Genomic DNA, 18,790 nt, shown 5'->3' with positions numbered 1-18,790 from the left:
CTTCTTTGGCAAATTTGTAACTTTTAAATGTGTTTTTGTATCTTAAAGACAAACATGCTTATTTCTTAGACTTAAGGTTAACAGCTTTTTTAAAAGGCGTCAGCTATTCAATGGCATCTTGTTTTGTAGTAAAAATGGAAGAAAATGGATCTTAAATGCACATTACAACTGATCCATAAATTCTAATTTCATAAATGTTAACAAACAAAATAGGTAGCAAATTCAAAGTATAATCTATCTATACCTAGTTAACAAACAGCATAATTCAATGTCAAGCACTTAATTCAGGCCTAGGAAACTGAGAATGAGCTCTCTGATAATCTCACCCCAATTCCACACAGATATATCCTAAATTTCTCCCTCTAATCCTGGCTAAACTTCAATCCAACAATGCTTCATCTTTATGCCACACGTCTCTTCCCCACATAGCAGGCAAAATGATGCCAGTCTTTCTCTCATACCAATATCAGACAGAGACATCACACACACACACACACACACACACACACACACAAACACACACAGACCTGATATCCCTTATGGATACAGGTGAAAGAGTCCTCAACAAAATACTGGCAAACAAAATCCAACAGCATATAAAAAAGACTGTACACTATGATCACATGCGATTTAGGGAGGTATGCAAAGTTGGTTCATTATAGGAAAGTCAATCAACATTATGCCATTTTAAAACAATAAAACAAATAACACATCTGCCTGAAGAAAAGGCATTTCCCTGAATCTAGCGCCTTTTCATAACCGGGGTTAAAAGAACACTTAATAATTAAGAACAGAAGAGAACTTTCTCAATCAAAGGCCACCTGTAAAATGACCCACAGCTAACATCATACTTAAGAATGAAAAACTGAAAGCTTTCCCTCTAAGACTGGGAACAACACAAGGAAGTCTATTACACACTTTGGCTCAACATTATACTGGCAGTTCTATAACCAGAGCAATCAGGTAACAAAAGAGAATTGTTGCTGTAGTTTCAAAAAAAAAAAAAAACGAAAAAACACAAAACAATAAAAAACAAAAAACAGCCTTCAGAATGGAAAGGAAGAAGTCAAAGTATATTAGAGATAAGATAATTTAGTATAGAAAATGTTGAAGAAACACAAGTATTAGAACTAATATAAAGCTTGCAGAATAGAAGACAAATATTTTAAAAGTCAACCACATTTTATACAGTAGCAACAAATGTTGTTAAGTAAATACTTGAATCTACACTAGCATTCAAAAGAATACTTAGGAAGTCAGAAAGAGAAAGACAATATATTCTTTTGAATGGCTGAGTAATACTCCACTGTGTATATGTACCACAGCTTTCTGATCCATTTATCTGTTGATGGACATCTAGGTTGTTCCATGTCCTGGCTATTATAAACAGTGTTCTCCATAGTGGATGTACTAGACTGCATTCCCACCAACAGTGTAAGAGGGTTCCCTTTTCTCCACACCCTCTCCAGCATTATTGCTTGCAGACTTTATAGGAATCAATTCTAATTAGATGGATGAAACTGGAGCCAATTATACACAGTGAAGTGAGCCAGAAAAAAAACACCAACACAGTATACTAACACATATATATGGAATTTAGAAAGATGGTAATGATAACCCTGTATGAGAGACAGCAGAAGAGACACAGATGTATAGAACAGATTTTTGGACTCTGAGGGAGCGGGAGAGGGTGGGATAATACGGGAGAATGGCACTGAAATATGTACACTATCATGTAAGATAGTCGCCAGTCTATGTTCGATGCAGGATACAGGATGCTTGGCGCTGGTGCACAGGGATGATCCAGAGAGATGATATGGGGTGGGCGGTGGGAGGGGGGTGAGGAATGGGAACTCATGTACACCTGTGGCGGATTCATGTGAATGTATGGCAAAACCAACACAGTGTTGTAAAATAAAACATAGTAAAAATAAAAATTAAAAAAAAGAGAGAGAAAGACAAATATCGTATGGTATCACTTATATGGACTCTAAAATATGCCACAAATAAGCTGATCTATGAAAGAGAAACAGACTCACAGACATAGAGAGCAGACTATGTGATTCCCAAGAGGGAAAGGTACGGCAGGCACAGATTGGGAGCTGGTGATTAGCAGATGCAAAGCATAATACATACAATAGACAAACAAGAGCGTACTGTATAGCACAAGGAACTATATTCATAATTTGAGATAAACAATCATGGAAAAGGGTATGAAAGAAATTGTGTGTGCATATGTGTGTGTTTACATATGAAGGAAAGGAAAGGGCAACTGTTGGCAAGCACGTACAGAAACTGGATCCTTGTGTGTTACGGATAGATTTTAAAATGGTGCAACTGCTACCGAAAACAGTTTAAAGGCTCCTCGAAAAATTAAAGAACTAGGGCTGACACATGATTCAGCAATTCCACTTCAGGATATAAAATCAAAAGAAGTTAACATGGGGTCTTGGGATATCTGCAGAGCCGTGCTCACAGCAGCACGAAGCACAACAACTAAGAGGTGGAAGCATCGAAATGTCCATCAAATGTGATATATACACAAAATGAAATATTATTTAGCCATATAGAGAAAATTCTGTCACATGCTACAACATGCATGATCATTTCAGACATCAAGCCAAATGCAATAAGCCAGTCGTACCAAAAGACAAATACTGTAAGTTTCTACTTGTATGAAATAGCTAACACAGTCAAGCAATAGAAAGGAAACAAAAAAGAATGATGGAGTCCATGGTCTAGGTCAACGGGCAAGAAAAGAAGACTTGCTGTTTAATGGGACAAGTGATGGGTACAGAGTTTCGATTTTGCAAGCTGTAAAGATGTAGAGATCTGCTTCATAACAATGTAATAAGGAATTCCCTGGTAGTTCAGAGGTTAGGACTCCACAGTGTCCTATCAGGGGCCTGGGTATGATCCTCAACCAGGGAACTGTCATTCAAGCTGCACAACACAGCTAAAACAATGACAACAACAACAAATCAACACTGTGACTATGTGTGTGTATATGTCTTAGTCACTCAGTTGTGCCCAACTTTGCATCCCCATGGACTAAAGTTCACCACGTTCCCTTCTCCATCAGATTTGCAGTGGGTTACCATTTCTTTCTCCAAAAGGCTGATGAAAGTGTGCAAAATACTTAGCATGCAAAAATGGTTAAAATGGTAAAAATTTAAGTTAGATGTTTTCTACAACAATTAAAAACAGATAAGCATTTAACAACCAGGAAAAGAATTTGAATAGACATTTCCGACTCTTTGCAATCCCATGGACTGTAGCCTACCAGGCTCCTCCGTTCATGGGTTTTCCAGGCAAGAGTGCTGGAGTGGATTACCATTTCCTTCTCAAGGCGATCTTCCCCACCCAGGAATTGATGCCAGGTCTCCTACCTTGCAGGCAGACATTTGAATATTTGAAATTCACCTGTGGCCTTGACAAGAGTGGCTTTATAGGAAAATGAGAGAACTTGAGATAACAAAGTCTAGGAACAACTCTGCAGAGGTCTGTAACAAGCAATATGAAATAAAAGCAGCAGAAGCAGGATGTGTCACCAAAAGATGGATTTGTAACGACAGGTCACATTATAGTCAGTCAGTTTGCTGATGGGAACCATCCAGAGAAACAGAAACCTTAATCCAGGGCAAAGAGGAGACTTGCTAGAACTTCAAGAAATGAGTAGGTCTAGAACTGAGTAGATCAAAATTGAGTACATCAGGCCAGAGAGCACACAAGCTGGAGAAGGCAATGGAAACCCAAACCAGTACTCTTGCCTGCAATACCCCACAGACGGAGGAGCCTGGTAGGCCGCAGTCCATGTGGTTTCGAAGGGTCGGACACGACTGAGCGACTTCACTCTCATGCACTGGAGAAGGAAATGGCAACCCACTCCAGCGTTCTTGCCTGGAGAATCCCAGATAAGGGAGAGCCTTGTGTGTGGCTGTCCATGAGACTGCAGAGTCGGACACGACTGAAGTGGCTTAGCAGCAGTAGCAGCACACAAGAAGGGTACACAAGCCAAATAATTTGCTCACATTGACAGAGCTGAGATCATATAAAAAAAAGTCTGGCATAGTGGATTAATGGGTATGGTAACCAGCCTTCAAGTGAATTCAATCTCCTAATATTCCCACCCCTGTGTAGTTCTCTCTCAATCTATCACAGGGTAGACCTGTGAGACTAAGCAAATACACAAGTGAAGATGTGTAACATCTCAAAAAAGACTCTGCACTTTATCATGGGTGCAAGCGCTTTCCTGAATCACTCATTCTGAGAAAAGACAGCAGCCTCCACAAGAGAAGCCCCTTGGAGAGGCCCACAGAAGGAGGAACTGAGGCTTCAAGAGTACACACAAGTGAGAGAGCTTAGATTCAACAAGCTAAGTCTTCAGAGGTTGCCAAGCCAGACAAAAGCTTGACTACTAACTACCTCAGGAGAGATCCTAGGCCAAGAGATAACAAGTGGTAAGTTCTTTCAAACTATTCCATTTTGAGATCATAGGTACAACACAAACAGTTCAAGTTTTAATACCATTCACATCATACTTACACACAGAACAGTTGTCCCATAAATATAGCTAAAATCAAAACACACACACACACACACACACACACACACACACACTCACCCAATCCAAAGCACCGAAACACAGGAGTTGCCTAGCAGCCCAGTGGTTTGGTTAGGACTCAGCCCTCTCACTGTCAGGATCCTGTGTTCGATCCCTGGCTGGGGAACTAATGTCCTATGAAGCCACATGTTGTGACCAAAACAAAACATGCTGTGAAGTCAAAGCTGTGCCAGCAAGATAAGTATACAGCACAGCTGTAGGCACAAGTGGCTGGGCACAGAGCTTCCTATGATCTTGTTTACTCGCATGAAATGAACTCAGATGGTGCCTGACCCCCATCCAGTGGAGCTGACTTACTTAATGAAGAAAAGCCCTTAAGGGTACAGAAATGAGAAAGCAATCTCACGTCAACATGTTAAATCACAGGATATTTTCTCTGAATGTACCACTGGATTCATTCATTCATTTGGCCATGCCGTTTGGCTTGTGGGGTCCCAGTTCCCTGAGAAGAGATTGAATCCAGACCACTGTAGTGAAAGCCCAGAATCCTAATCACCAGGCCACCAGGGAACCCCACACCTGCATTGCTTTGCTTTGCCAGCTAAAACCTTAGGATATGTGCATTGCCCCATTTTAGCCTCACCAAGTGGTAGGAGTCAGCTCTACACAGCTTAAGACCCATGGTGTTCTTACTTTTTTCTTTCAAGAAGGCAGGCGAAAGCAAGTCACTCTGCCTGTTTTTAAGCTTGCCACTCAGAAAGCTGCAAACCTGAAACCATGATGGCCCTGAAGTCAGCACCCGCAATCAGGGTCAGGTAATCCCCAATCAGGAATACTCTCTCTCAACAGCAACGTGTCAGCCGACGAATGAAAGGAGAAAAACGCAAAGTAAGAAAGCCACACCTTTGTCCCTGTTGTAAAGATGTCTGTCACCTTACCTCAGGGGCCCACTGAAATCCTGAGCGCTTGAGACCTCCCAGGCAGCACACGGTCACATCCTGGGGACAAGCAGAGGAAATGGCCAGGGTGAGTCCCCTGTTCTGGGAACATTCTATCCCCCCAGGCCCTACCTGGTCCTACCCTACGGATGCTGACCAGGCGTCTCACACTCAACCAGACCAAGTGATTGAACTCCTTTGCCCTGAGCTTCTTCCTCCCACCTCCCTTCTCTCAGTAACAAACAAACAAATACCTCATCTGCCAACTTACCGAACCAAAGGCCTGAATCTCGGGGCCCCCAGGGACGGGGCAGCCCTGGAGTCTGAGGAGAGGCAGAGGAAACAGGAAAACGACTAAAGCACCAGGGCAGTGAAGAGGCTGCTAGATAGATGTTTTTTTTGGTTTTGGTTTTTGTTTTTTTTCTGCTCCTGCCTGACTGTGCCTGGGTGCAGAACCGGGTTGGGCCGTGAAGATTTGTGCATCTGTGTTTAAATACATTAGGTTCCACAGGAGAGCTGGGGGTGGTGCCAGGGGCCAGGGGCCTAAGAGGCCCTTTCCGCGAGCTGGCTTGTCCCGCCCCTGGGCAGGAAAGCTGCTGGAGAGCAGAGCCCGCCCAGACTAGAGAGGGGAGAGGGCGAAAGGAGCCTGAAGCCTGTGGATCCTGCCGCAAGCTCTCACCGCCCTCACCAGCCGCCCCTCGGAGCAAGGCCTCGTGCGAGTGGGGACCCGAGAAACCCTCCCTTTAGCCGTCAGGCACTGCTTTGGCTGAACCACGCTCCAGTCCTTACTGGTCCCCATTGAGGGAGGAGACAGAACTGCTGGCAGCTCACCTGCCCTAGGCAGTGTCAAGATTAACCCCGAGGAGTCGAGCCTGCGGGGACGAGGCCTCCTCAGGTCTGGAGCGCCGCCTCAGCTCCCCCTACAGGCCTGCTGGCTGCCACCGATGATTGGCTGCCAGGTGTCGGCGCCTGCCATCGGATTGGCCGCGAGGCCGAGTTCGGCGCATGCGCGCGCGATGAGCCCGCCCCACACCCCCTCCCCCCATAAAAGCAGCCGCTGTAGGCCTGGTCAGGCTGAATCTGAATGTCAAGGATCTTGGGTCAAGATTGCTCAGCTCACCAAATGCGAAGAAAGAAAAAACAGATGGCACAGTCGCCAGGGCTCAGGGCTGAGAACGGCCTCCGAGTCTACCAGGGGAGTCCAGTGATGGTGTCCGGCACTCACAGCCCTCAGGGGTGACCTCCCTTAAGCCAGTTCTTTGCTTAAGGAACTTGTCCTTACAGTGGATCTTGGCGCCCCTCCTCTTGGAATTCCATTTCAATCAAGGCAGGGCAGCCTGCCCCTGTTTTTGCACTGTCTATTGTGAGCTGAGAATGAGCTTTACTTTTTCTTCTTCTTCTTCTTTTTAATTTTAGAGCTTTACACTTTTAATGGCTGAGGAAAACCGAAAAGACTTTTCTTTTCTGACGTGAAAATTGTGTGTAATTCAGTTTTCGGAGTCCTTAAAGGTGGAAGAGGGACTTGCCAGCTTCTTTGGTTATCCTCTATGCCTGAAAACTTAATTAATTGCCAATGGACATATTCGCAAAGCCTAACATATTTCTTTTTTGGCCCTTTACAGAGTGTTTTTTAAATGCTCTGTTCTGCTGGAAGTCTCCTGGTAGTCATATGGGAGAATAAAGTTTTGGTTTTGTTACAATATTTCTTTTCTTTTTTTTTTTAATACCTTTTCTTTATTTTCCTCAACTCATGTTATTTCCCCCCCCCCGGTGTTTTTTTTTTTAAATGTTAATATCTTTAATTCTTACATGCGTTCCCAAACATGACCCCCCCTCCCACCTCCCTCCCCTCAACATCTCTCTGGGTCATCCCCATGCACCAGCCCCAAGCATGCTGCACCCTACGTCAGACATGGACTGGTGATTCAATTCTTACATGATAGTACACATGTTAGAATTCCCATTCTCCCAAATCATCCCACCCTCTCCCTCTCCCTCTGAGTCCAAAAGTCCGTTATACACATCTGTGTCTTTTTTCCTGTCTTGCATACAGGGTCGTCATTGCCATCTTCCTAAATTCCATATATATGTGTTAGTATACTGTATTGGTGTTTTTCTTTCTGGCTTACTTCACTCTGTATAATTGGCTCCAGTTTCATCCATCTCATCAGAACTGACTCAAATGAATTTTTTTTAACGGCTAGTAATACTCCATTGTGTATATGTACCACAGCTTTCTTATCCATTCATCTGCTGATGGACATCTAGGTTGTTTCCATGTCCTGGCTATTATAAACAGAGCTGCGATGAACATTGGGGTACATGTGTCTATTTCAATTCTGGTTTCCTCAGTGTGGATGCCCAGCAGTGGGATTGCTGGGTCATAAGGTAGTTCTATTGGCAATTTCTTAAGGAATCTCCACACTGTTCTCCATAGTGGCTGTACTAGTTTGCATTCCCACCAACAGTGTAGGAGGGTTCCCTTTTTTCCACTTCTCCATTATATTCATTTTTCATTCTTTACTAATTTCATTCCTTCATATCACTATAAGTTTCCTTTAATGGAAGCAATGAAATAACATCAAAGAAAATACCTCTGTTGGTAGTTTTAACAGGTAACATGTTAGAAGGTATATGCTCAACTACAAATATGTTGTATATATACAGTAAATACCACTTTAAGTAGCTTCAGAACTTGTATCTGGTTTCAAGTCACTAGGAAGGTTTGTTGAACATCCAATATTCTAACCTGCAGCTGTTCTCAACTTCAAAAAGATACAACTTTTTCAATAATTTGTTATCTCAAGTTTAAACTCCGTTTTAGCCACATATATGAACATGCTTTCTAGGTCACATGATTGAATCTGACCCATTGCCAAAAAGTGAAAATTTTGGAATACCTTTCTCAAAAGAGAGATGTTGTTTTCTTCTTCCAGAAAGACTGGTAGTGCAGCCGATCTTTGAACAGTTTGTCGGTTTTTGTTAACTCCATAAAGATTAAGCTGTCGAATTAACCTCTTCATGCTCTTGGTTTCAAATTTTCTGAAAGGCTCCTTTCTTTCCAAGACTTCTTTCCTGAAGAGTTCTTCATTGATCACTCTACATGTGCCTGTCTCATCCCACCAAATAGACTCAAACTGATCACTTTCCACTATACTCCAAAGTTTTTGTGGAAATGTGAGTGAAAGAAAATCATTCACATCATCTGTTTCAGAGACAGAATACGTGTAGTGTGGCCTTTTGATCACCAGTTCCTCAGACAAAGCCTGAAAAGCATATTCTTCAATCATAGATCTCAAAACTGAGTCCCCAGTTGTATAATCATACCAGTAAGATCGAATGGAGGTTTCTGAACCAGTGGACTCACCTTTAGGAGGTCCATCTTGAATTTCTGAAGAAATATGTGCCATCTCAGGGAAATCTTTCTTCAGATAATGTTCTCATTTGTCTGCTTTTACACAATGCAACTTCACATGATGTTTGGCTGGCCTACAGAGAGAAACTCTCTGGACAATCACAGAGATCCCCCCAGTCAAACAGCTGTGACATCACAAAATCACTGGTCTCCTAGCAATCGAAGGTTAGTTGTGACATGACAAAGTCACTGGTCTCCTAGCAACTGAAGGGTAATGTTCAACCAAGTGTTTACTTCAGCATCAACTTAAAATACAGACTGCTGGCAGAAATAGTAACCAAAACCATGAAGCATGCAAAAATCTCATTAGACAATTTGGCCTTTTTTTTGGGGGGGGGTCGGGGGGGGGTTCCTGTGTTTGGGATGGTCTTTCTCTTTCTGGCAGTTTGTGGTTCCTCTTTATTGTGGAGGTTCCTCCCTGTGGCTGGGGGTGGACGAGGGGCTTGTCAGGTTTCCTGGTTAGGGAAGCTTGTGTCAGTGTTCCGGTGGGTGGAGCTGGATCTCTTCTCTCCGGAGGGCAATGAAGTGTCCAGTAGTGAGGTTTGAGATGTCTATGGGTTTGCTGTTTGGGCAACCTGTGTATTGAAGCTCCAGGTTCTGTTCCTGTGTTGCTGGAGAATTGGCATGGTATGTCTTCCTGTGGAACTTGTTGGCTCTTGGTCGTGCTTGGTTTCAATGCAGGTGTGGAGCTTTTTTAGAAGATTTCCTTTTTTTTTTAATAAATTTATTATTTTAATTGTAGGTTAATTACTTTACATTATTGTAATGATTTTGCCGTACATTAACATATGTCCGCCACAGGTGTACACACGTTCCCTTTCCTGAACCCCTTCCCTTCTGCCAACCCGTACCATCCCTCTGGGTCGTCCCAGTGCACCAGCCCCAAGCATCCAGTATCATGCATTGAACCTGGGCTGGAGACCCATTTCATATATGATATTATACATGTTTCAATGCCATTCTCCCAAAACATCCCACCCTCTCACTCTCCCACAGAGTGCAAAAGACTGTTCTATACATCGGTGTCTCTTTTGCTATCTCGCATACAGGGTTATCGAAAACTCACATCAATAAATCTACTTTATTTCTGAAATAAAAGTGATTTATCATCCTTCTATGCACACATTCTTAATATTCAGTACTGTTACCCTAGCAGACTTGGTCTACTTGCTTCTGTGCAAACAAATTTATGAATTGACTGTGGGTTTCAATGTGGGGGGGGGGGAAGTGCTTATTGTAGGACGAAGCAAGGTGTCTTAGCAGCTGGTGCTTCAAAGACACAAATCCCCAAATACTTTCAGGGGGACTATTTTAATGGCTGAGTGAGGGTGGAACATGGGGTCTGTGATCAATATTGGGACATTCTACTAATGGCCTATTAGTGAGGATATTGGGAGTCCACATCATTGACCGTCTAGTTCCAACTATGCACTTACATTTCAGCCTGGTTTGGGCTTTAGCATCTCTAAAATTGTTCACAGGATATTGCTCCGAATGTCAGCGATGGTCCTTGCTGCTGCTGCTGCTAATTCGCTTCAGTCGTGTCCGACTCTGTGCGATCCCAAAGATGGCAGCCCACCAGGCTCCCCCATCCCTGGGATTCTCCAGGCAGAACACTGGAGTGGGTTGCCATTTCCTTCTCCACGCTGGCCCTTGAGGAGGGACTAAAGACCCTTGAGTTTGATTAATGGCTAAATCATTATTATTGTCTATCACTTGATTGTTTTCCTTAGTTTCTGTCTTTTCTAGCTTCTCTGATTAAAATTCCTTTTGAACATGAGGAGGTCTACAATCTCCTACCTCTCTCTCTCGATTTCCAGGCTTTTCAATCTTAAGAAGGGACTGCTTAGTACAATAAAAGAAAACAAGTCTTGGACTTAGAACTCGATCATAAATATGACAGAAAATCTCAGTGCAGGTTCCGTTTCTTTTTCAGGTTTCCCAGCTCTTGGAGTGATTGAGTCAGCAACAACTTTGGCTCTTTCCTGTTGAGATGGAGCATGGAGGTGGAAATAATTCTAAAATCTAGGCTTGCTATCAACAGTTTATGATATGAAAACATATCTCTATTTTATATATATTATATATATATATGTCTATGTTAGTATTTTGTCATTAAACTGGACAAACATTTGAAAATTGGTCTATATTTATGAAAAGGAGAGAGGTGAGTGATATAAAAGAGTCCTCATATGTTACATGCAGCCAAGGAAACAGATTTTGAAGTATTTCAAGTTACATAATATTCAACAATCGAGTAGAATTTGAATCATTCTACATTTGGGTTTTATTGTTTTCCCATTTCTATTACACCTAACATGAATTAAAAGCCAATGTTTATTACAATTCTCTTTCCAAAAGCTATGACTTGCACGTAATCTAGATGCACATCAGCAGATGAAAATATAAGGAAGTTGTGCTATATATTCAAATATAATATTACTTAGCTACAGAAAACCACATATTTGTGTCACTTTTGGTAAGGCAGTTCAACCTGCAGCCTATTATTCAGAGCAAAAAAAAAAGTTAGAAAGAGAAAGGCAAATATTGTTTATTAATGTGTACAAATGGGATTTAGGAAGACAGTAACAATGATTCTGCATGAAGGCCAGTAAAAAAGATCCACATATAAAGAACAGACTCTGAGACTCAATGGGAGAGTTCAAGGATGGGATGATTGGAGAAATTAGCATTGAAACAGGTACACTACCATACATAAAAGAGATGACCAGTGCAAGTTCAATGCATGAAAGATGCATCCAGCTCTGGTGCTGTGGATGAACCCAGAAGCGTGGGGTAATAAGGGAGGTTTGAGTTGTGTTCAGGATAGGGGCATGCATGTATCCATGCAGCTGATTCATGTTGATGTATATGTCAAAAACCATCACAGTAATACACAGTAACTCTATTCCAATTAAAATAAATCATTTTTTAAAAGAAATATGAAGAAATACAAAAAGAATGCATTCAGAAATAGCAGGGACATGCTCCAGAATACAACCTCAACAGTTGTTTCATATCTCTTCCAGAAAGCGGGCTTAGGAGGGGCAGAACATGTGTGCTGGTATAAAAGCTGAAAGTCGAAGAAGGTAAGCTTGAGATTGCAACTGTGCAGTTGCAGCATGACCTCAGTATCATAGTCTAAATAGTGAAAGATGCATGCGGCACAATGCAAGCTTAGTAGATCGGCATGACTACTGTGGAGCTTAGGCTGAGTAGGAGTTCAATGCATGCACTTGAGCATCCTTTCAGGAGTGACGGTACGTATGTTTCAGAGTGACGATAGAGAGATGCAGCGAAAGTGCTCTAAAATGGTGGACAAATACTTGTAAGAAGGAAGGTTCAGAGTGGAAGCTCAGTATTTGCTATAGACTTAGACTTAAGTTGAAGACAGTAGGGAAGACCACTCGATGATTCAGGTTTGACCTAAATCAGATGCCTTATGATGGTACAGTGGACATGAGAAAATATTTAAGGGATTAGGCATAATATAGTGTTTGAAGAACTACATTTGGAGGTTCATGACATTGTAGAGGAGGCAGTGATGAAGACCATCCCCAAGAACATGAATGCAAAAAGGCAAAATGGTTGTCTGAGGAGGCCTTACAAATAACTGAGAAAGGAATAGAAACAAAAGGCAAAGGAGAAAAGGGAAGATATACCCATATGAATAGAGTGCACCAAAGAATAGCAAAGAGCGATAAGAAAGCCTTCCTCGGTGATGAGTGCAAAAAATAGAGGAAAGCAACAGAATGGGAAAGAGTAGAGATCTCTTCAAGAAAATTAGAGATACCAAGGGAACGTTTCATGCAAAGATGGATACAGTAAAGGACAGAGATTGTATGGACTGAACAGAAGCAGAAGATATTAAGAAGAGGTAGCAAAAATCTATACCGCAAAGATTGAAGAACTAGGCAGAAAAGAGCTCCATGATCCAGATAATCATCATGATCTAATCACTCACCTAGAGCCAAACATCCTGGAATGTGAGGTCAAGCGGGCCGCAAGAAGCATCAATAGAAACAAAGCTAGCGGAGATAGAGAACTCCACTTGAGTGATTTCAAATCCTAATAGATAGTGAGTGCTATGAAAGTGCTGAACTCAATATGCAAGCAAATTTGGAAAACTCAGCAGTGGCTACAAGACTGGAAAAAATCAGTTGTTCCAGTATATGCATTTTAGAGCTTCTTCTCTGTAGTGGCGAAATGTGTTCCACACAGAGTTAGACAGGACTGAAGCAATCCTGTGCAAATAGTTGCACGATTTTTTTTTTTTTTTTTAACCAGTAGCAGCTTTTTTCCAATGAGAGTTAACTGTGAAAGTGGAGCAACTGTTTGGCTTTGAGGGACGCAGGTGGTGTCAAACGGGCAGGGTGCAGGGACACAGACTGACTACACCACAGGAGTTAGGGCCCTATCAGAGCCTTTTTTTTTTTTTCTTTTTTGAGCCCTTGTATCCGGTAATAAGAAGGCGTCTTTGGCCAGTCTTCTCCCTAGTTCCACCTATTCAGCCACTCAGAAGGCTTCCTTGCCTGGGATCCTTCTCTGTCGTTCAATGGGTCAGCACATAGAGCGAATTTCCTGGCTGGGGTCCTCCTGTGTAAATCAGTGCATCCAACACTTAAAGGAGCATCCTGAGTGGGATTCTACTCTAGTATGGTGCATCAGGCACTTAAAGGAGGACCCTGCGTGGTGTCCTGCTCTGCATTTCAGTGTGTTCAGCATTTGATGGGTCAGCCTCACTATTGTACTAACTGGTGATGCTAGGATGTGGGAGAGAGAGGCTATGGTGATTGCTCCACCCCCGACATGTGACTCGGTGTTATTGCCTTGCTTTCATGGCTGCCTGGCTTTCCTCCACAGGCATACCCTACGACAATGTCCTCCTTCAAACCCCTTCTCTCCATCTCTCCCCACGAAACAGCAGCCCTCCCCATGAATTGCCCCAAAGTCCCTAAACTGCAGCTGCCAGCCACGGGGCCTTTCAGGGGATGGATGTCCTTGTACGGGGTATGTACAGCTGCAGCAAGGACCCTCTGCTTCTCATTGCACCCAGCTTTCCACAGATCAGCTGTTTCACTCTCAGCTTGAAATGTCTATTCTACACTTCAGACGATTGACCCAATGTGGGATTGGACATCAGCTTCAGTTCCTTCCCCCACTCAGGGCAGATCCAGTCCTACTAACATTCCTGATTTTTCACCCAGATCTTTCCCCCGACTGAGTTTTGCGTGGTTCTATATATTCTTTGCCACTTGTCAGGTACTCCTGTCTACTTTCCGGTAACATTCTAAATACTCTCCTGTGTCTGAAGGTGTATGCCTGCTGTATCCATGGAGAGATGTACTGCACATCCACTTATAGCTCCACCATCTTGTTCTCTCATCTCACGAGAGTTTTAGAGCACAGAATCCACCGTGGTAGTAGGTGTGGCTATAAAATGTGAGTTCAGATATACTCTTGAGGGCAAGCTCAGTGATTTTAGCACAGCTGATCTAAAGCGTGGATTTAGTGTTGGCCAGACATATGCTTCAAATGTTAAGAAAATTATGTATGGTGTGCCAATTCTAGAGCACAAGGTCAGTGTTTGTGTACCATTTCCTGTAGAATGCAAGTTCACTTGTGGAAAGAGGTATGCTCCGCAATGCAACTGAGCAGTTTTAGACATCTTGTGGTAGAGTACATGCTCAATAGTGGCAGGAACTGTGCTCTAGTGTGCATTCAGCAGTGGCTGCACGCATGTTGCCAGTGCCAATGGGATGGCTTCAGACAGCCTGCTCTAAAGTGCAAGCACACTAGTGGCAGAACGTGTGCTCTGGATTGCGAGCTAAGCTGTTTCAGTACTTCCAGGCTAGAGCAGGGACGCAGAAGTGAGGCATAGAGGCTCCAAAGTGTCACACCCGCTCTAGAGCACAGATTTAGTAGTGGGGGGGAGAATCCGCAAAAGCATCATCTCAGGAGATGAAGCACGTGTTCTCGAAAGCCAAGATTCAGGATTTGAAGCATGCCTGCTCTAGATCATGGGTCTGTATTAAGAGGGGTATGCCTAAAGTGTGTTTCACTGTTGAGAGGCATGCTGAAGAGCTAAGTTCAGCAGATGCAGCATGCCTGCTCTACATGTGCTTCAGAGTGTTGTCTCAGGAGTTTCAGTGCCCTTGCTCAAGAGTGCAGACTGCAGAGGGACATGTTCTCTTGAAAGCTGGGTTTTTAATTTTGGTTGCATATCCAGAGATCCAATTCAGAAAATGTGATATACCTGCTCTGCCACACAAGCTCAGTAGAGGGAAGACAAGCCCTCAACAGTGCAAGCGCAAGGGTTGTGGCATATGTGTATGGTGACGCACAATCAATTGAGGCAGGACATATGAAGTATACACCAGGTCTGTAGTGGTGGCACGTCATCCACAGATATACAGGTACACTACTCACAGCTTGCACAGTCTAGAGTGCTGGGTGACTAGCAGCAAAATGTCTGGTATAAAACGTCACTGGGGTAATTGTTACACACACCTTCTCGAGCAATACCTCAAGGAAGTTAATATAACACTTCAGAATTCAAGGTCACTAGTGGTCACACAGTTGATCTAGAATGACGGTTCACTCGTGGAGATGATATGTGTTTTAGAAAGTAGCCTACTGGAGTAGGTGCTCCAGAGTGCAGGAAGAAGCGTGGGGAACATATGCAACAGAGGGCAAGCCAAGTCATTGGCAATTTTCAGCTGCAGAGTGTAGGCTCACAGGTTTAAGCACCCAGGCCATCGAACAAGATTAGGAGTAGTGGAACTCATGCTCTGTAACGCAGTCTCAGCAGTGATAAAGGAGTGTACCAGGGTGCAATATCAGTAGCTGAAGCATGAATATTTGGGGGCCTGGGCTTACAAGTGGCAAGACACAGGCTTCCGAGTCTGAAATTAGTAATGGCCACACATATGCTCTAGACCACATGCTCACTAGCTGTGCCATGCCTGCTTAGTGTAAGGACTCAGAAGTGACAAGTGTGCTGTAGTGCTAGGATTTATACTGCTGGGATGCATGATTCAGTGTGCAGTTGTGTAGTTCAGGCATTCTTACTCTACAGCACAGTCTCCGTAGTGTCAGAACATTGGCTCTTGAAGGCACACGCAGTCACGATGGAAGATATGCTTCTGAGTAAAACTCAGTAGTGCAAAACCCATGATGAAATGCGCTCACTCTGTATTCATGAGATCTGTACCCCCAGCTGCACGTTCAGTTACTTTGGCATGTGTGCAACTAGAGCATGTTCTCAGCAGAGCCCGGATGCCTGCACTTGAGCTCATGCTCAGGAGAGGCGTACCATGTCTTCCAGTGTTTAAAATCACTCTGTCTACAGGAGTTCTGGCTCGGTTGTGTCCAGAAGGAAACTTCAGAGTGCAAGTTCAGTAACTATTTAGGCACACCTGAACTACAGTGCAGGTTGAGTAGTGGCCTGACTTACCTATAAAGCAACAAGCTAATGATTGTGATGTTCATGCTTCAGAGTGAAAGTTCAGCCGGTGATGAACTCTTGTTCTGGAAGGCAATTTCAGTAGTGCAGGGATGCCGAATCCAGAGCGTAATACACCAAAAGTGTATGTGAGTTTACAACAGACATGTTTTAGGGACAGGCTCAGTAGTGGTAGGCCATATCCTAAAGAACCCGGGTTTAGGAGTGATGGGATGTATGCTCTACTGTGCAGCCTCAGTGACAGCAATGCACTTGTTCTAAAGCTTGTTAATAGTCTCAATGGTGGCAGAAAGGGTGATCCAGATTGGAAACTAAGTGGCTCCTGCGAGCGTTCTCTAGATGGCGGCCTCAGTATCAACAAGCGCGTATTCCAGAGGGCAAGCTCAGTGTTTGTAGCATGCGTGGTTTGACATAAGAGAAGGAAATGGCAACTCACCCCAATATTCTTGCCTGGAGAATCCCGTGGACAGAGGGGCGTCGTGGGCTACTGTCCATAGGTTCGCATGGAGTCGGATAAGACTAAAGCGACTTAGTATGCATGCATGCATTGGAGAAGGAAGTGGCAACGCACTCCAGTATTCTTGCCCCAAGAATCCCAGGGACAGGGGAGCCTGGTGGGCTGCTATCTATGCGGTCAGACAGAGTCGGACACGACTGAAGTGACTTAGCAGCAGCAGCAGCAGCAGTGGTTTCAAATCAGGGGTCAGTAACTGTGAAAAGTTTCTTGCATTTTCAGTCGTTGCCGCATGCCAGGTCCGGAGTGCAGACGCACGTGGTTGTGATCCTTATGCTCTAGAGTTGTAATGTATGTGCCAGAGTGCAAGCTAAGTAGTGCACCTGTCCTAATTCAATTCTTAGTAAAAGCAGAATGCAAACTCGTGATTTCAACCTCAGTAGTTGCTGCATGCATCATCAGAAGTAGTGGTGCATACACTCATTTGATCTCTGGTTCCTCTGACTTGTCCAAAACCAGCTTGAACATCTGGAAGTTTATGGTTCGTGTATTGCTGAAGCTTGGCTTGGATATTTTTGTGCATTACTCTACTAGCGTGTGAGAAGAGTGCAATTGTGCAGTAGTTTGAGCATTCTTTGGCATTGCCTTTGTTTGGGATTGAAATGAAGACTGACCTTTCCCAGTCCTGAGCCGCTGCTTAGTTTTTTAAATTTGCTGACATATTGAGTGAAGCACTTCCGCAGCATAATCGTTTAGGATTTCAAATAGCTCAACTGGAATTCTATCACTTCCACTCACTTTGTTCATAGTGATGCTTCTTAAGGCCCACTTGACTTCACATTCCAAGTATCTGGATGTAGGTGAGTGATCACATCGTCATGATTATTTGGGTTGTGAAGATCTTTGATGTACAGTTCTTCTGTGTGTTCTTTGCCACCTCATCTTAATATCTATTGCTTCTGTTAGGTCCATACCATTTATGTCCTTAATAGTGCCCATCTTTGCATGAAATGCCCCCTTGGTATCTCCGGTTTTCTTGAAGAAATCTGTAGTCTTCCCCATTGCATTGCTTTGCTTTATTGCTTTGCTTTATTTCTTGGCACTGATCACCGAGGAAGGATTTCTTCTCTCTCCTTGGAACTCTGTGTTCAAATAGGTATATCTTTCCTTCTCTCCTTTGCCTTCATTTCTCTTCATTTCACAGCTAATTGTAAGGCCTCCTCAGGTAGCCATTTTGCCTTTTTGCATTTCTTTTTTCTTGGGAATGGTTTTGATCCCTGTCTCCTTTACAATGTCATGAACCTCCGTCCATAGTTCATCAGGCATTCTACCAGATCTAGTCCCTTACATTTATTTCTCACTTACACTGTGTAATCATAAGGGATTTGAGATAGGTCATTCCTGAATGGTTTAGCGGTTTGTTCCTGCTTTCTTCAATTTAAGTCTGAATTTGGCAATACAGATTTCATGATCTGAGCTGCAGTCAGCCTCTAGTCTTGTTTTATGCTCTCTAGGAAGAGTAAGCGTCTTTTAATTTCATGGCTTCAGTCAGTATCTTCAGTGATTTTGGAGCCCCCCCTACCCCCAAAAAACAGTCTGCCACCATTTCCACTGTTTTCCCATCTACTTGTCATGCAGTGATGCGACAGGATGCCATCTCAGGTTTCCTAATGTAGAGCTTTAAGCCCACTTCTTCACTTTCCTCTTTCACTTTCATCAAGAGACTCTTCAGTCTCTCTTTAGTTTCTGCCATAAGGGGGGGGGGGTGTCATCTACATATCTGAAGTTTTTGACATTTCTCCTGGCAGTCTTGATTCCCGTTTGCATTTCTTCCAGCCACACATTTCTCTGCATAGAAGTTAAATAAGCAGGGTGACAATATATACCCTTGAGGTGCTGCTTTTCCTATTTGGAACCAGTCTGTTATTCAATGTCCAGTTCTAACTGTTGCTTC

The sequence above is a fragment of the Ovis aries genome, chromosome Y (genome assembly GCF_016772045.2).
Source record: "Ovis aries strain OAR_USU_Benz2616 breed Rambouillet chromosome Y, ARS-UI_Ramb_v3.0, whole genome shotgun sequence".
Taxonomy (NCBI): domain Eukaryota; kingdom Metazoa; phylum Chordata; class Mammalia; order Artiodactyla; family Bovidae; genus Ovis; species Ovis aries.
This window is presented reverse-complemented; position numbering follows the sequence as displayed.